Raw genomic sequence first — 19,378 nt, 5'->3', positions numbered from 1 at the left:
CCACATTAATAGAATAAAAGACAGAAACCACATGATTTTCTCAATAGAAGTCATCTCAAAAAAGCATTTGATAAAATCCAACACCCTTCATGATAACTACATTTGAAAAACTAGAAATGAAATGGAATTTCCTCTCCTTGGTAAAGACCATCTATTAAAAACTCATAGCTAACATCATACTTAATGATGACATACTAAAATGCTATTCCCCTGAGATCCAGATAGAGACCAGAATGTCTACTGTCATAAATTCTGTGTAGTATTGTACTGGAGGATCTACCCAGAATAATTAGGCAAGAAAAAGAAATAAAATCCCAACTGATAAGAAAACAGTAAAAAATATCTCTAGTCCTGGATGACATATTTTTTAAAAGACAGAGTGAAAAAATGGATGGGCAGTAACTGCTAATGGGTGAGGGGTGGTCTTTTGGGAGTGATTAAAAATGCTCTGTGAGGATTGCTCAACTTTGATTATGGTAGAAGAGAAAAAAAAAAACTCTAAATTGTTCACTTAGGTGAATTTTATGGTGTATAAATTATAGTTCAAAAAAATTCTATGGGAGAAGTATAATGGAAAGATTAATGTTTTTAATGAAAAAAATAGCTTCTGACTGTTAAACAGAATTCTTTCATTTTTAAATGGGTGATCATGACTATCAAATCTCTGTGGTATTTAGATTCCATTTAAAGTAGAAATGGAAAAAAAAAAAAAAAGAACTGGATGTGAGATTTATGCCAGTATATACAATAGATTAGGTCTTCCTTGGTGCCTCAGTCAGTAGAGAGTCTGCTTGCAATGCAGGAGACCTGGGCTCAATCCCTGGGTTGGGAAGATCCTCCAGAAAAGGAAATGGCAACCCATTCCAATATTCTTGCCTGGAGAATTCCATGGACAGAGGAGCCTAATGGGCTACAGTCCATGGGGTTGTAAAAGAGTTGGGCATGACTGAGTGACTAACACTTTCACTTTCATGCAATAGATTAAAAATAATCTCATTAAATGACATCAAATTAAAAATGTGCTAAAGGGAAAAAAAGTTTCCCAAGTTTCTCAGGGATGGGGAATTGAAAGGAATCTCTGTAATTTCTAGGGTATGGAAAGTTTTATGCTGGGAATGAAAACCTTTTGTCATACTACTCGAAGGAAATATTAAGATCAGCACTGTGGGGATCCCCTGAGAGATCACTGGAAATGCAGAATCTCTGACCCTAGCCTGGACCTACGGAATCAGACTCTGTATTTTATAAAACTGCCCAGATTCAATTCATAAGTACATTGAAGTTTGAGAAGAAAGACATTCCTTTGACTCCTTAGTGGCTGAGCCACCCAACCTTTGTTCTCTTTTCCTCTGTGTCTCCTCTGGGAATGTGGAGGTGGTGGTGGTGGTAGTGGTTTAGTCACAAAGTCATGTCTGACTCTTGCAATGCCATGGACTGTAGCCTGCCAGTCTCCTCTGTCCATGGGATTCTCCAGGCAAGAATACTGGAGTGGGTTACCATTTCCTTCTCTACTAAATGGGGCTTAATGGCATCGACCTCAATGGGCCGTGAAGGGGCTCGATAGAGACAAAGACTCTTAAAGTTCTCGACACAAGGCTTGGTACCCAGGAAGGTTTCAACACACAGTAAATTCACTGTGAGCAATGATCAGGAACACTCCTGGGGCCCTGCAGGGTTACCTGAGGGAAAGGAGCAGAGTGCCCACCTTCCCAGTCTGACAGAGGGCTGGAAAATACTGGTGCACAGGCTCTCCTTGAGGAAGCAGCCCCTTCAGTCAACTTCTTAGAGGCTCAGTTTGCTCATCACCAGAGCCACTCAGGAAGAAGGATCATCAGGAGAGAACGTGGAGTTACCTTCTGTATATTCAGTTTTGCCTCTCAGGCTCCAATCATCCCCAGCAGAAACCTACAGAGATAGAAACTATACTTTTTTGACAGTGCATTCCTGACTTGAGCCTAAAGCCAGATTACCAGCTGCTCTGTTTCCTCCTTTGGGGAAAGGAGAGCCCCCAGCTGCCTCAGCTGTTTCAAGGGGAATTTTAACTAGGGTAAGGCTATGTTCATACTGACTCTTGGTTTTCCTTGACTCTAAGCTTGGAGACGCTTTTCTCACCCCTCTTAGTCAGGCCCCATGTTTGCATACTGCCTGGATTTGGCAACCTAATTTCCTAAATATTCTTCCTCTGTCAATCCAATTGTATCTCAGCACCTGCAGGATTTCAGATCCATAGGTGCTTTTATTTCTTACTCATCATTGCTATCCCAGTTCCTCTCTCTTATTGTTATCATTATTTTATTTATTGTGGAAGTTCACTGGGTTTTTAAGAAACAAGGGATTATAGAAGCATATGTTTGTTATTCCATCTTTACCCAAAAATCATCAATCATCTTAAAAATTCTATTGCGTTTGATAAAGCAAAGAAGCATTGGAAACATTGTGTTTCCTTTTCATGTGTTACTAGTGAAATTGAAATATTTTCCATAAGTAGATTTTCTAATTGTTTTGTGAATTGTCTGTCATTTTAGTTTTTTTTTCTATTTTATAGACATTCTTTTTTTTAATTTAATTTTATTTTTTAACTTTACAATATTGTATTGGTTTTGCCTATTATCAACATGAATCTGCCACAGGTATACACATGTTCCCCATCCTGAACCCTCCTCCCTCCCTGCACCATCCATAATCTTAATCTTTTGTTCATTGAGTGTACTATAAATATTTATTCTTTTTGATTTTTGTTACTTTTTATGCATGTAGAAAATTTAAATTTTGATTTGCCGGATCTATCCATTTTTAATATGCATTTTTGTCTTCTGTGTGTGTGTGTGTGTGTGTGTGTGTGTGTATATATGTGTGTGTGTATGTGCGTGTGTGTGTGTGTATATATATATATATATATATACACACATACACACATATTCCTTATTTTTCTTCTGGGTAATTTCAAAAAATTTTCTGTAATATGTGCAAAATGTTTAAAATCCAGCTGAGGTTTATTTTTATTATTTTATAGTAAATGTTTAAGATGATGGCTTTGTTTCTGATGTTATTAACCAGTTTTCCAGCTTTTACTTATTAAATGTCTTATCTTTCTAGTTTTAAAATACTACCTTTTTCATATTATCACAAATTTATTTAACCATGGTATTTCTATAATTCTACAAAAATTAAAAAAATAACATAACTGTTTTAACCTCCATATCCACTCATGCTGAGTAAATTTTATGAAAATGAAATAGAATAGGTATTTCTTTTAGCAGTGTGATAATGATTGTTGTTCACTCAGGGATTTTGATAAATAAAGTTGCTAGGTTTTTTTTCTTGAGTTGACAAGTATATAATAATTTCATTCTTTAAATATTTATTGAGAATATACTTAAAGTTGTGGCATATATATAAATATGCAACTTCTTCCCTGAAAAATCTAAAATAAAACAAATGCGACCTTTTCTGGGCTCCAAAATTACTGCAGATGGTGATTGCAGCAATGAAATTAAAACATGCTTGCTCCTTGGAAGGAAAGTTATGACCAACCTGGACAGCATTTTAAAAAGCAGAGATATCACTTTGCCAACAAAGGTCTGTCTAGTCAAGGCTATGGTATTTCCAGTGGTCATGTATAGATGTGAGAGTTGGACTATAAAGAAAGCTGAGTGCAGAATTGATGCTTTTGAACTGTGGTGTTGGAGAAGATTCTTAAGAGTCCCTTGGACTGCAAGGAGATCCAACCAGTCCATCCTAAAGGAGACCAGTCCTGGGTGTTCATTGGAAGGACTGATGCTGAAGCTGAAACTCCGATACTTTGGCCACCTCATGCAAAGAGCTGACTCATTTGAAAAGACCCTGATGCTGGGAAAGACTGAGGGCAAGAGGAGAAGGGTATGACAGAGGATGAGATGGTTGGATAGCATCACTGACTCGATGGACATGGGTTTGGGTGAACTCCAGGAGTTGGTGATTGACAGGGAGGCCTGGAGTGCTGCAGTTCATGGGGTCGCAAAGAGTCGGACACAACTGAGCGACTGAATTGAATTGAAATAAACTTTGTCAGTTTACTCAAACTCACTTTCAAGTTTGAGTAAGTCAGAGGCTTCCCTGGTTCTTCAGACGGTAAGGAATCTGAGCAGGAGACACACGTTCAATCCCTGGGTAGGGAAGGTACCCTGGAGAAGGAATGGGCAGCCTACTCCAGTATTCTTGCCTGGGAAATCCCATGGACAGAGGAGCCTGGCAGGCTCATGGGGTCGCAAAGAGTCAGACACGACTGAGTGACTAACAGTTTCAGTTTCAGATGTTTTAGATGTAATCTTATTAAAATTTTCAATATAATTTTCCCTTTAATATTTCAATAAAATTATATCAAAGAATTAAATTATCTGACAAAATTTTATATATTTAAAGCATAGGTGAAAAGCCCTGGCATTTTACAAACAGTTTATCCCAGTTCCTATATCTGATATTCATTTTTCATATATTCACAACTGGCAAATGCCTAGTTTTAAATAACACTTTTGTGTGTGACCTTTTAAGAAAATTACCGATGTCTTTGTTTAGAGTGCAGAGGGCATGGATTTCACAGAGCATTTCCCACTAAATGGAGTATATTACTCCAATATCATGGCCATGTTGTCAGGAAGTGGCACTTCATTAAGATAATGTGACCTTTAGAATATTCTTCCAACCTTTTACTATGTCTTTGGTGGTGGGATTTGTACTTTAATTCATGTGGTTTTTGATAAGTTGGAAATAAGAGTAGAGCCTTCAATTACATTTTATTTGACTTCAAATAAAGTTTGAAAATATACATTGTGTGTGAGGTTTGTTTTTTCCCTTCTTCTAAAATGGCAAAAAATGTCAGGTGAAGGATTTTTGTTCAAACTAGGGATTATCTGCCAGGAAAGTGTCTTTTAAAGTTAAATTGGTAAGTATATGCCTATTGTAGAGACAGAGAAAATGGCTATGTAGAACAAAGCAAAAATTGTTCTTCACTGCATTTTCAAAAGAAAAAAAAATAGTTGAGAAGGGCCCCCAAAGATTTTTTTTTTTTGTTTCATGGTCATGAGATAATATATTTTCAGTGTGCTTTCTGTGGTAAACTTAAAATTGTTCATTCAGGATTATCATTGAAATAGATACTTAACTTATAAGTCCACTTTTATGTAAGAGCCAAAGTATACAATTTAATGGAAAGAGGAAAAAATGACGGTTCTGATTAGACTGGAGTAGCAGGTCTCAAGAGTCATTTCTGGGTCACTTTGGTTTTTATTTATTGGATTGAATTTTATGATAATAATTGAATCTTTCACTTGAGTGTCTTGAAATATATTTGTGACCAAGAATTGTTTCTATATTAATTTGTAGACCGTCTTATGTGCCAGAGTGTATATTTCTTCGTCATATCCTAGTTTTAACATTGTGATTGTCTTTGTGATATATGTAAAATAAAGCATTCATATTACACCTTTAGAGTGGCAACATTATGTAAAATGGCAGAACCATATGGTGGCAAGAAAGCTGAGCTAGGGAGTTTACGGTTCTTCTACTAGATATGTGGCCTTTGGCAAACTCTTTAGCTTCCCAAGCTTTAGTTTCTGTTTAAAAAAACAAACAAGTAACAACAACAAAAACAGTGGCAGTTTAGAATGCATTCAGCTACAAGTAACATAAAACCCAGTTAAAGTTGTTTTAAACATAAAAGTTGATTTTTCTCATACAACCAGAAGATAGAAACTGTGTAGTCCAGAGTTGATGGAACTGCTTATGCTCTCATCAGAGACTTCATTATTTGTCTTTCCTCTCTGTTTGTGTTTGTGGTCCTGTAGTCACAAGATAACTGCTAAACTTCCATGTATCATGATTGCCTTACAGGCAGGAAGAAAGGAAAAGCAATATTTTTTTCTTGATGAAGTTTAACCATTTTATTGAGTAGACATCTCTTTATATACTTCATTAGCTAGCATGGTATTACTTAATGTCTCCTAGCTGCAAGGGAGGCTGAGATATTAAGTGCTTAGTTTTCTGGGCTTTATAATAAGACAAGAGTTAAACTAATCTGTAATATGAGCCACAATTGAATAGTATATAAACCAAGTCTCTTTAACATACTAGAAATAGTTGAAAGGAGTTAATAATACCATTATATTTTATTATAACCATAGTTAGTTGAGAATGTTGTTTTTAGTTCTGAGTGCATAGAAGACTTAATGTACCTTCAGAAATATGTGGAGAGAATGTGAGTTGTTCTGAAATTATGTCATGCAGGAAAGAACTAAAGAAGTAGGGCTGTTTCATTTGGATAAGATAAGATTTATTAGAGGAGGCCAAACAGTTATCCAAATCTTTGAAAGAGGAAATATATTAATACTTACTATGGGCTAATAGAACTAGCACCTGTGAGGAAAACAGTTTTTGGGTCAGTTCTAAAGTATTTGCTAAGAAATCAGGGCTGTAAACTTGTGCTTTTGTTAAATTAAAATGAGTCAACAGTCCATAGAGTCTGCAGATTGAGGATGGAAATTTCTCAAACTGATGTTTACAGTTCCCTCCATCTCTAAGATTTGGCAGTTCTTTTCACTTGTGACTATGGCCTGTATTAGTCAAGGTTCTCTAGAGAAACAAAAACAATAGAGTGAGTTCGTGTGTGTGTGTATGTATGTGTGTATTAGAAGGAATTGGTTCATATGATTATGGAGGCTGGCACATCCCAAGATCTTCAGGGTAAGTGAGCAAGCTGACAATGTAGGTCAGTTCAAAAGTTGGCAGGTCAAGCACCAGGAAGAGCCTCTATTTCAGTTTAAGTCCAAAGGCAAAAGAAAAGCTCATGTCCAACTTCAAAGAGTATCAGGGAGGAATAATTATTTCTTACTTGGGAGACGTCAACATTACTGTTCTTTTCAGACCTTTAGCTGTTTGGATGAGTCCTGCTCACTTTAGAGAGCGCAATGTGCTTTACTCAGTCTACCTATTTAAATATTCATCTTACCCAGAAACATCCTTATGAAAACAGGATAATGTTTGATCAAATATCTTAGCACCCTGAAGCTCAGTCAAGTTGACACATAAAAGTAGCCACCATATGGTCAAAATGAAAAATTCTTCAATGATATATTTTATATTGCCACACAGCAAATTATCACAACATATTGGCTTAATACAAAATTATCTTGGTTTTCATGAGTCAGGGGTTCAGATGTTGCTTAGCAGAGTCCATGGCTCTGGGTTTTAAAAGACCATTGTCAAGATTAGCCAGGCTGCATTTCTTTCTGGAGTTTGTGGTCCTTTAGAGGTGGTTAGCAAAACAAACCAAAGCAAAAACATCGCCCAGTTGTGGATGTGACTGGTGATAGAAGCAAGGTCTGATGCTGTAAAGAGCAATATTGCATAGGAACCTGGAATGTTAGGTCCATGAATCAAGGCAAATTGGAAGTGGTCAAACAGGAGATGGCAAGAGTGAACGTCGACATTCTGGTATCAGCGTACTAAGGTGGACTGGAATGGGTGAATTTAACTCAGATGACCATTATATCTAGAATCCGTAAGAAGAAATAAAGTAGCCATCATAGTCAATAAGAGTCTGAAATGCAGTACTTGGATGCAATATCAAAAATGAAGATTTTTGAGAAGACCTACAACACCTTTTAGAACTAACACCCCCAAAAGATGTCCTTTTCATTCTAGGGGAAAGGAATGCAAAAGTAGGAAGTCAAGAAATAGCTGGAGTAACAAGCAAATTTGGCCTTGGAGTACAGAATGAAACAGGGCAAAGGCTAATAGAGTTTCACCAAGAGAATGCACTGGTCATAGCAAACACTGTCTTCCAACAACATAAGAGAAGACTCTATACATGGACATCACCAGAGGGTCAACACCAAAATCAGACTGATTATATTCTTTGCAGCCAAAGGTGGAGAAGCTCTATAAGGTCAGCAAAAACAAGACCAGGAGCTGACTCTTGTTCATATCATGAACTCCTTATTGCCAAACTCAGACTTAAATTGAAGAAAGTGGGGGAAACCACTAGACCATTTAGGTACGGCCTAAATCAAATCCCTTATGATTATACAGTGGAAGTGAGAACTAGATTTAAGGGACTGGATCTGACAGACAGAGTGCCTGATGAACTATGGACGGAGGTTTGTAACATTGGACAGGAGACAGGGATCAAGACCATCCCCAAGAAAAAGACATGCAAAAAAGCAAAATGGCTGTCTGACAAGGCCTTACAAATAGCTGTGAAAAGAAGAGAAGCGAAAAGCAAAAGAGAAAAGGAAAAATATACCCATTTGAATGTAGAGTTCCAAAGAATAGCAAAGAGAGATAAGAAAGCCTTCCTCAGCAATCAGTGCAAAGAAATAGAGAAAAACAATAGAATAGGAAAGACTGGAGATCTCTTCAAGAAAATTTGAGATACCGTGTTAACATTTTATGCAAAGATGGGCTCAATAAAGGACAGAAATGGTATGGACCTAACAGAAGCAGAAGATATTAAGAAGAGGCGGCAAGAATACACAGAAGAACTATTCAAAAAAGATCTTCATGATCCAGATAATCACGATGGTGACTCACCTACAGCCAGACATCTTGGAATGTGAAGTCAGGTGGGCTTTAGGAAGCATCACTACGAACAAAGCTAGTGGAGGTGATAGAATTCCAGTTGAACTATTTCAGATCCTAAAAATGATGCTGTGAAAGTGCTACACTCAATATGTCAGCAAATTTGGAAATTCAGAGGTGGCCACTGGACTGGAAAAGGTCAGTTTTCATTCCAATGCCAAAGAAAGGCAATGCCAAAGAATGCTCAAACTACTGCACAATTGCACTCATCTAACACACTAGCAAAGTAATGCTCAAAATTCTCCAAGCCAGGCTTCAGCAATACGTGAACTGTGAACTTCCAGAGGTTTAAGCTGGTTTTATAAAAGGCAGAGGAACCAGAGATCAAATTGCCAAAAAACTCTGGATCATGGAAAAAGCAAGAGAGTTCCATAAAAACATCTATTTCTGCTTTATTGACTATGCCAAAGCCTTTGACTGTGTGGATAACAATAAATTGTGGAAAATTCTGAAAGAGATTGGAATACCAGACCACCTGACCTGCCTCTTGAGAGACCTGTATGCAGGTCAGGAAGCAACAGTTAGAATTGGACATGGAACAACAGACTGGTTCCAAATAGGAAAAGGAGTGTGTCTAGGCTGTATATTGTCATCTGCTTATTTTACTTATATGCAGAGTACATCATGAGAAATGCTGGGCTGGATGAATCACAAGTTGGAATCAAGATTGTAGGGAGAAATATCAATAACTTCAGATATGCAGATGACACCACCCTTATGGCAGAAAGTGAAGAAGTAGTAAAGAGCCTCTTGATGAAAGTGAAAGAGGAGAGTGAAAATGTTGGCTTAAAGCTCAACATTCAGCAAACAAAGATCATGGCATCGGCCCCATCACTTCATGGGAAATAGATGTGGAAACAGTGGAAACAGTGGCTGACTTTATTTTTCTGGGCCCCAAAATCACTGCAGATGGTGATTGCAGCCATGAAATTAAAAGACGCTTACTCCTTGGAAGGAAAGTTATGACCAACCTAGACAGCATATTCAAAAGCAGAGACATTGCTTTGTCAGCAAAGGTCCATCTAGCAAAGCTATAGTTTTTCCAGTAGTTATGTATGGATGTGAGAGTTGGACTATAAAGAAAGCTGAGCGCTGAAGATCAGTCCTGGGTGTTCATTGGAAGGACTGATGTTCAAGCTGAAACTCCAATATTCTGGCCACCTGATGCGAAGAGCTGACTCATTTGAAAAGACCCTGATGCTGGGAAAGATTAAAGGTGGGAAGAGAGGGGGATGACAGAGGATGAGATGGTTGGATGACATCACAAACTCAATGGGCATGGGTTTGGGTGGACTCCAGGAGTAGGTGACGGACAGGGAGGCCTGGCGTGCTGCAGTTCATGGGTTCACAAAGAGTCGGACACGACTGAGTGACTGAAGTGGACTGAACTGAACTGAGCTGAGAGTTGATTATTGGAGGAATCCAATTCCTGTAGCTATACAAATGCAATCAGCTCCTAGAGATTATCTGTAGTTCTCTGCCCCATGGCCCTCTTCATAGGCAGTTAATACAACAGCTTACTTCTCCAAGGTCAGAGGAGAGACTCCCACTCTGGTCATTTCAGTCTTACATAACAGAATCTAATCATAGAGGTGACATTTTTGTTGTTATTGTTGTTATGTTCCTTTTAGAAACTAGACACACTAATGGAAAAAAAAGGTTACATAAATGGACACTTATGGACACTAAGAGTCAAAAATTATTGGAATCCCCCTAGATTTTAAAACTGATGGTTCTTGGAATTGACTTTTGAAATACAGTGAAGGTTAAACTTCACCCTAGCTTTCACATATTCATTTGGCTCTAAAACGTAATTAAAGATAAGCTGAAGAGAAAGCTTGATAAAAGGAAAAGAGGTGTTTTCATTCTTAATAGAGGTTGCTTTGACACTGGTTACTTTAGAATAGTGAGGGCATGACTTTAAGGTCATGGAAAATTATTTCTTCCTAAGATATTACTCATTCAAAAATGCCCTAATTAGGCAAGGGCTTGCATGCTCCAGATTCCATCCATTAGGAAAAATAAAAAGGCAGAAAATAATAAATACTACCTATGAAACTGGTCAAGCTTTAATGATATTGTCATGCTTTTACAGTCATTATCATCCTGATGAAAATGCTTGAATTAACAACCCCAATATTCAGTTTAACAGAATGACGTTTATTTGAAAAGCCAATGCAACTTTGATGTGTTCCTACAGCTCAAAGTAAACAGAATATGCTGGTACTTCTACCCTGCCACTGAATCTCCAAATATTTTCATGGTGGGACTAATATCTCAGAAAATTCCAGTAGTGTAGGAGTCTTTCTGCATTTTCCCTGACTTCCTTCACTACTCTTACCCTACTGACAATTTATAACCCTTGCACCATCTGGGGAACAGACTGTTGGCTGCCAAGTAGACTCATTAACATTTCCCTCCAGGAACTCTTGCTGTTTAATTAGGCTGTCTGCTAGATTCAGGCAGTGAGGGCCTTAGGTGGCTGTGTAACAAATCCATGACTCCATGCATTCAGATGTCAAGGTCACTAAGATTCTTGTTTCAGACTCAATACAAGAAAGGGAATCCAGATCGTTGACTGCTAAACCCAAATCATCAGTGATTTCACCTTAAAGGGGACTTTCCATACTTGATAGAGACACTAAGTTATTCCCCCACTGAACTCACAACTGTCTCTACTGTGTCCTTTGACAACATTCTAACCCTTAGGCCATGAGATCTGGCCTTCAGGCCAACATTCTTGTCAAAACTAGACAATAGTGTTTGTAAAATACTATCCAGACCCAATACTAAAATTACTACATGTGCCATAATTAAATGTGCCCAATTAATTACATTCTCTGAGGACAGATTGTTGAAAGTGTTAGCATTCCAGAAATATTTAAGTAGAACAAATGTTCTCCTTTGAAATGCCAAATTGATGAAGTTCTATTGTAAGAAAAACACCTCTCAAATGAGTGGTTTGGTTAATTTGAATAAACATTTTCTAACCATGGATAGTTTAAAGTAAAAGGAAGATGGTCATAATGCAAGCTATGTCAACTTGGGGTTTTCCATGTTTAAGGACAGAACCATCACAAATATTTGTCAACTGACTCGAGTACTTTTTGGTTGAGTTAAGTGTTCATTTATCTGTTGGTTAATTCATTCATCAAATAACCATGAAGACAAAATACGATCACAAGATAAGGAGATACACTTACTTCTGTGAGATCTCAGTTTGAAGTGTTGACCTCATCTGGTGAATAGGTATGCATTCCCTGAGGAAGCCATTTGAATGATGAGATAGGAATGAAAAGTTGGGAGACTGAGGCAATATTTACAGGTGGGGAGACAGAGTCTTCTGAAAATAGGAAAACATGCACAGATGCCCTGTTGTGGGGGAGCATGCACCTCTGAATGAAGGCTAGTAAATTGGTTTTCAGAAAGGATAAGGAATTACAGCATGGAAGGAAAGGCTTAACTGACCTAAAATATTAATCTTAACTAGTTGCAGCTAGAGAATCACTCCATAACTACCCTTAACATTAGGACCTGTGCTCTTTCCCTCACCTGTCTAAACTCAACCCTGCCTCTCACTAAGAGAAAAATTAGTGAATCGATTAGTAGGCTTAGTCTTGCTTTCCCCCCACCCACCAATCTTGACTAATAAAAATATTCATAATCCTCATAATGAATTTAGAGGGAGTTACCAGTGCCCTTGCTCTAAAATGAGTTATTTCTGATAGTGCATCAAAGTTCTTGCATCAGGAAATATTTATTGGTGTTACCCTTTAAATAAAACAATAATACCTTGTGTGAAGACAAAGCTTTTCAAAGTTATTTTGCCTGTGTCTCAATTTACTTACTTTTATTTTTTTTCTTCATATATCTTTTATTTAGTTATTTTTTCCTAACTCTGCATAGGAAATGAAATATTCTGTTATAGAATCAGTTTTCCTTGGAGGTTACAAGTCAATAGTGGACCTTGACTTCCAGTTGTTTTTTTGTTTTTTTTTTTTTTTATGGCACACCCCCCCGCTCCCCAACATAGTATTACTCAAACACTCATTTGCTCTTTTTTTCAAGAGATGGAACTTCATTGGTGGCAAGAGAAATACTTTGGGATCAATGTATTAAACTTCACTTTTCTCCAATTATTTTAATTATAAAGATATCTGGAGGGAAAAAAATGAAAACTTTTAAAGCACAAATAGAATTTAATATACTTGTTCCAGGATGCTGTGATATGATCTCTGTTTTGTATGGTTCACTTACCAAAAAAGGTTATAAAGTGTGAGTCATCTGTCAAATACTGAACAACTGGCAGATGCTAGATCTGACATACAGCATTGTTTTAAATATTTTCAATTCAGGCTTTTGTTCTGGATATTTCTTAAAATTTTGTCCTAATTGTATTTATAATGCTCTCTTTTAATAACCTTTAATATTGATATTTATATAGTAATATAATAAAAATGATGCAAATATAACACAAAATGATCTTTAGAATCTGAGCATCATAGTTATTAGCTGTATTATACTAGCTATTACATTATATTAGGTACAAGGTATATGCAGTAGAATAAGATCTGGGAGCCAAAGTGGACCACAAGCTGTCTGTGAATTTTTTTTTTTTTTTTTATAAGTATTGATACTTGCCCTGTGCGTTGTATGAGCTTATTGTGTGACGGGTTTCTCAACCCTTTTTAGAACTGTCTGGACATGATCCTGTAGCCCCAGGTGGTGGAGGTGGCTCCTCTTATTTCATAGTCACATAAAAGCATTAAGCAACTGGTAGGAGTCAGGCATCTGAATCAGCAGGACTCTCCCCTGGAGCAATCTTTCATCCACAGTAACTAATTTTTAGGTAGGACGGTAACTAATTTAAATGTAATTAATTTATTTAGATATACTTTTTTTTTTTTTGGTGCTTCCTTTTTTTTTTTTTTTTTAGGTATACCCGTGCTCCCCATCCTGAACCCTCCTCCCTCCCCTCTCCCCATACCATCCCCCTGGGCCGTCCCAGCGCACCAGCCCCAAGCATCCAGCATCGTGCACTGAACCTGGACTGGCATCTCGTTTCATACATGACATTTCACATGTTTCAATGCCATTCTCCCAAATCTTCCCACCCTCTCCCTCTCCCACAGAGTCCATAAGACTGTTCTATACATCAGTGTCTCTTTTGCTGTCTCGTATACAGGGTTATCGTTACCATCTTTCTAAATTCCATATATATGCGTTAGTATACTGTATTTATGTTTTTCCTTCTGGCTTACTTCACTCTGTATAATAGGCTCCAGTTTCATCCACCTCATTAGAACTGATTCAAATGTATACTTTTTAATGGCTGAGTAATACTCCACAGTGTATATGTACCACAGCTTTCTTATCCATTCATCTGCTGATGGACATCTAGGTTGCTTCCATGTCCTGGCTATTATAAACAGTGCTGCGATGAACATTGGGGTACACGTGTCTCTTTCCCTTCTGGTTTCCTCAGTGTGTATGCCCAGCAGTGGGATTGCTGGATCATAAGGCAGTTCTATTTCCAGTTTTTTAAGGAATCTCCACACTGTTCTCCATAGTGGCTGTACTAGTTTGCATTCCCACCAACAGTGTAAGAGGGTTCCTTTTTCTCCACACCCTTTCCAGCATTTATTGCTTGTAGATTTTTGGATCGCAGCCATTCTGACTGGCTTGAAATGGTACCTCATAGTGGTTTTGATTTGCATTTCTCTGATAATGAGTGATGTTGAGCATCTTTCCATATGTTTGTTAGCCATCTGTATGTCTTCTTTGGAGAAATGTCTATTTAGTTCTTTGGCTCATTTTTTGATTGGGTCATTTATTTTTCTGGAGTTGAGCTGTAGGAGTTGCTTGTATATTTTTGAGGTTAGTTGTTTGTCAGTTGCTTCATTTACTATTATTTTCTCCCATTCTGAAGGCTGCCTTTTGACCTTGCTAATAGTACCTCGAATAGCCAAAGCTATCTTGAGAAAGAAGAATGGAACTGGAGGAATCAACCTACCTGACTTCAGGCTCTACTACAAAGCCACAGTTATCAAGACAGTATGGTACTGGCACAAAGATAGAAATATAGATCAATGGAACAAAAGAGAAAGCCCAGAGATAAATCCACCCACATATGGACACCTTATCTTTGACAAAGGAGGCAAGAATATACGGTGGATTAAAGACAATCTCTTTAACAAGTGGTGCTGGGAAATCTGGTCAACCACTTGTAAAAGAATGAAACTAGAACACTTTCTAACACCATACACACAAAATAAACTCAAAATGGATTAAAGATCTAAACGTAAGACCAGAAACTATAAAAATCCTGGAGGAGAACATAGGCAAAGTACTCTCTGACATACATCACAGCAGGATCCTCTATGACCCACCTCCCAGAATATTGGAAATAAAAGCAAAAATAAACAAATGGGACCTAATTAAACTTAAAAGCTTCTGCACATCAACTGGAATTTTAAATAGAAAAATATTCTATTACAGATGTCCATTGCTGTTACATATGTTTTCCTGTTACAGTCCTCATTCATAAACACCTCAAATTCACAGTACTATGTTCTTCCTTTAGGTCTGCCTATAATGTTGGAAAAGGGAATTAGGTACTCTTGTTCCATGCAGGTGAAAGAGAATGTGAGGAAAGACACATCTGAGTTGAAAGACCTCTGAGGTTTTTTCAGCCTCAGGAAATTCAGATAAATTATTTTGTCTCCCATTTGCTCTGTTTGTTATCCCATGCTGCTACTGCTGCCAAGTCGCTTCAGTGGTGTCCAACTCTGTGTGACCCCATAGATGGCGGCCCACCAGGTTCCCCCGTCCCTGGAATTCTCCAGGCAAGAACACTGGAATGGGTTGCCATTTCCTCCTCCAATGCATGAAAGTGAAAAGTGAAAGTGAAGTCTCTCAGTCGTGTCCGACTCTAGCAAGCCCATGGACTGCAGCCCACCAGGCTCCTCCGTTCATGGGATTTCCCAGACAAGAGTACTGGAGTGGGGTGCCATTGCCTTCTCCAGGTATGACATAAAATTTTTCTGGGCTCCAAAATCACTGCAGATGGTGACTGCAGCCTTGAAATTAAAAGACGCTTACTCCTTGGAAGTAAAATTATGACCAACCTAGATAGCATATACAAAAGCAGAGACATTACTTTGCCAACAAAGGTCCATCTAGCCAAGGCTATGGTTTTTCCTGTGGTCATGTATGGATGTGAGAGTTGGACTGTGAAGAAGGCTGAGCGCCGAAGAATTGATGCTTTTGAACTGTGGTGTTGGAGAAGACTCTTGAGAGTCCCTTGGACTGCAAGGAGATCCAACCAGTCCATTCCGAAGGAGATCAGCCCTGGGATTTCTTTGGAAGGAATGATGCTAAAGCTGAAACTCCAGTACTTTGGCCACCTCACGCGAAGAGTTGACTCATTGGAAAAGACTCTGATGCTGGGAGGGATTGGGGGCAAGAGGAGAAGGGGACGACAGAGGATGAGATGGCTGGATGGCATCACTGACTCGATGGATGTGAGTCTGAGTGAACTCTGGGAGTTTTTGATGGACAGGGAGGCCTTTCGTGCTGCGATTCATGGGGTCGCAAAGAGTTGGACACGACTGAGCGACTGATCTGATCTGATCTTGACATAAAATCAATAATTCATTTTAATCTGGTTAATTGTGCAACATTTTTTAAACCAAAATATTACATCTTGTAGCTAACCCATGGACTAGCAGTGCTCATGTAATTTTGCGTCTTGGCCATGCCTAAGTTGTTCTAATGAAACCTTACATTAAAGAGATATATAGATGTACTCGGGTAAATATAGAAGTCTCCAACTGGATTCAAACAGATGGGGTTTAACCACAACTTGTGCTCATACATCTAAGAAGGGTTTGAGCACAGGTGTGTGAGAGGCAGAGACATTTCTGGGTAAGTTTAAGAAAAAAAAAAGCAGAAAAGGGGTTTTTATTTTCTTTAACACTTAAATATAATTGTTGTTGGAACAGTAGAAAAAGATAGTGTTACATTCACTTGGAATCAAGAGAAAAGTTCCACCCAGTGCTCTGAATTTCTCATTTTGCCCTAACTTTTGGGTGAGGTGAAAGAAATAGCAACTTCATCTAGAAGGAAAACCAGAGGAATATGTTTTGGTTACAAATTGTACTTCTGCCATCCTGACAGGATTACTGATAGAGAAGGAAACTCAAGGTCATAGGCCTTGATGTTTTGCTCATTGTATGGTAATTTATTTCTGGAGACTGTTAGGTCAGCTAGTTCTTAGCTAGATGCTGGAAAGATAAATTTGAACTTGGGCTTGTGACACCACTTAACTTGTAGTAAAGATTGTTATCAGTGTCTCTCCATCCTGTTTCGAGGGCAGGGAGTTTGGCTATGTGTGTGTGCATTTTTTTTTCCCCCAAATGTGAATGACATTTGAAATGCCCAGTTACTTTTCCTAAAGTAACTGTGTAGCTAGGAATTACTACTACTATAGAATTATAAATGCATTTTTATTATTTAGGGAAAAAGAATGCTGTTGAACCATTTCTCTCTAGCTGTAATGAGGTTCAGTTCAGTTCAGTCGCTCAGTTGTGTCCGACTCTTTGTGACCCCATGAATCACAGCACGCCAGGCCTCCCTATCCATCACCAACTCCCAGAGTTCACTCAGACTCAGGTCCATCGAGTCGGTGATGCCATCCAGCCATCTCATCCTCTGTTGTCCCCTTTTCCTCCTGCCTCCGATCTCTCCCAGCATCAGAGTCTTTTCCAATGAGTCAACTCTTCACATGAGGTGGCCAAAGTACTGGAGTTTCAGCTTTAGCATCATTCCTTCCAAAGAAATCCCAGGGCTGATCTCCTTCAAAATGGACTGGTTGGATCTCCTTGCAGTCCAAGGGACTCTCAAGGGTCTTCTCCAACACCACAATTCAAAAGCATCAATTCTTCGGCGCTCAGCCTTCTTCACAGTCCAACTCTCACATCCATAAATGACCACAGGAAAAACCATAGCCTTGGGTAGATGGACCTTTGTTGGCAAAGTAATGTCTCTGCTTTTGAATATGCTATCTAGGTTGGTCATAACTTTTCTACCAAGGAGTAAGCGTCTTTTAATTTCAAGGCTGCAGTCACCATCTGCAGTGATTTTTAGTGTTTTTTTTTTTTTTTTTTTTATTGTTTGTGTGTTTTTGATTTCATAGGCCTAATTCTAACCACTCCATTGGAAAAAATGTATTTAGCTGTCATATTTTTTAACCTAGGAAAGTCACATTACTTACTAAAGAACTTTTTTTTTAACTTTATGATTAATCTACAAAATGATTTTTGTCCTACCTATATTTTGGAAATGGGGCAGAATAAAGTCTTACGCTGAAGCAGTGTAAATGTGCAGTAGTGAGAAACTCAGTCTAGTAGGTGAGAGTTCAGGGATGGCAGATAACAATAATAAGGTAAAAGTAAACAGCTTGTTTTTGAAGTTCATTCTTTCACCTTTTCAGCAGTCTAAAGCAAACACCTCTAGAATAAGGTCAGTTATCTTAAGCAACTACAATCATATTTATCTAAGTCAGTAAGTTTAATAATGACACTGTTTTTAAACAACCGTTTTTAACTATTGGGTGATCCAGATGTTTTCTTAATCCTCAGTTCTGCTATCTCAACAGCTCAGCTGTCACTTAATGATCCAATTTTTTAACTGTTAAAGCTCAACATTCAGAAAACTAAGATCATGACATCTGGTGTCATCACTTCATGGCAAATAGATGGGGGAACAGTGGAAAGAGTGTCAGACTTTATTTTTGGGGGCTCCAGAATCACTGCAGATGGTGATTGCAGCCATGAAATTAAAAGACGCTTATGCCTTGGAAGGGAAGTTATGACCAACCTAAATAGCACATTGAAAAACAACTCCATAACCTGACTTGTAGATTTCTGTCTCTAAAGTCCACATAAGATTCAGACAACTTCACAGTGAAGAGACATCATGTGAATTCCTGGGGTGATCCATAATCCTGGGTACACAGGATTTCTGACCTGTGTTATGGAGTTGTGTTGAAAATATGGCATTGTTCCTGGGCTTAGGGGTATTTGTCATGAGGGAAATAGTTAACCTTGGGGAAAAGGAAAACGAAAACAGGCTTAAACAAAGTTGTTTCTAGTCCACAAACACAGGAAGAAATCAGGTGATGATGCTAGCTACATTCATTTGTCTAAAGCCCAAGTGCAAAACATGCTTATTCTCAACTGTATAAATCAGGAAACTGGGCATACTCAGGTGATGTAAAGATATAGACGGGTTTAAGGAAACTGTCCCAGGGCTAGCAATAAGGAAACCTTCACTGCCCTTTGCCTAGTGGGCAAGGGGGAAATGGAGCAGTAGTTGGAGAGAGAGTTGTGTGGAGGACATTACCAAAGGAGCTATGGCATTCAGTCAAGAAACAGGGCCAGCCTGCTGTGACCCGGCAGGGAGGAAACTGAAGGATAAACCCTCTGGTCTTACTCTCTTTTCCTGCCCAAGAATGTCCTACCATTGCTTTTCACTGGATAAATCCCACTAAAAGCCAGAGGACAAGGGAGCTTGTTGATGGAAGCCTCACAGTTCAACTTCTCTGGGCAGAGTTGGGTGGAGGCCCAATGAAAATTCTGTGTATAAACATTTCCTGGTATAGCTGTGTGCATTAAATTTAAGCTGTCTCAGTTTTAAGTGTAAGGAAGCCTTTTGTTACTTTACGAATATGATTTAATAATACATAGTGTGAAAAAGTACTTCA

General features: G+C 38.3%; 1 protein-coding gene and 1 non-coding gene across 8 annotated transcripts in view; one reads left to right on the top strand and one right to left on the bottom strand.

Moving 5' to 3' along the window:
• Positions 1-19,378, top strand: part of NAALADL2 (N-acetylated alpha-linked acidic dipeptidase like 2) — a 1,562,846-nt gene that overhangs the window by 642,517 nt on the left and 900,951 nt on the right. The gene's annotated exons all lie outside the window — the stretch shown is intronic.
• LOC112448332 (small nucleolar RNA SNORD125) lies at positions 1,756-1,852 on the bottom strand. Its single transcript, XR_003036699.1, has one exon. It is a non-coding gene; the product is annotated as a small nucleolar RNA SNORD125 (small nucleolar RNA).

Source organism: Bos taurus, chromosome 1, assembly GCF_002263795.3.
Source record: "Bos taurus isolate L1 Dominette 01449 registration number 42190680 breed Hereford chromosome 1, ARS-UCD2.0, whole genome shotgun sequence".
NCBI lineage: Eukaryota > Metazoa > Chordata > Mammalia > Artiodactyla > Bovidae > Bos > Bos taurus.
This window is presented reverse-complemented; position numbering and strand designations above follow the sequence as displayed.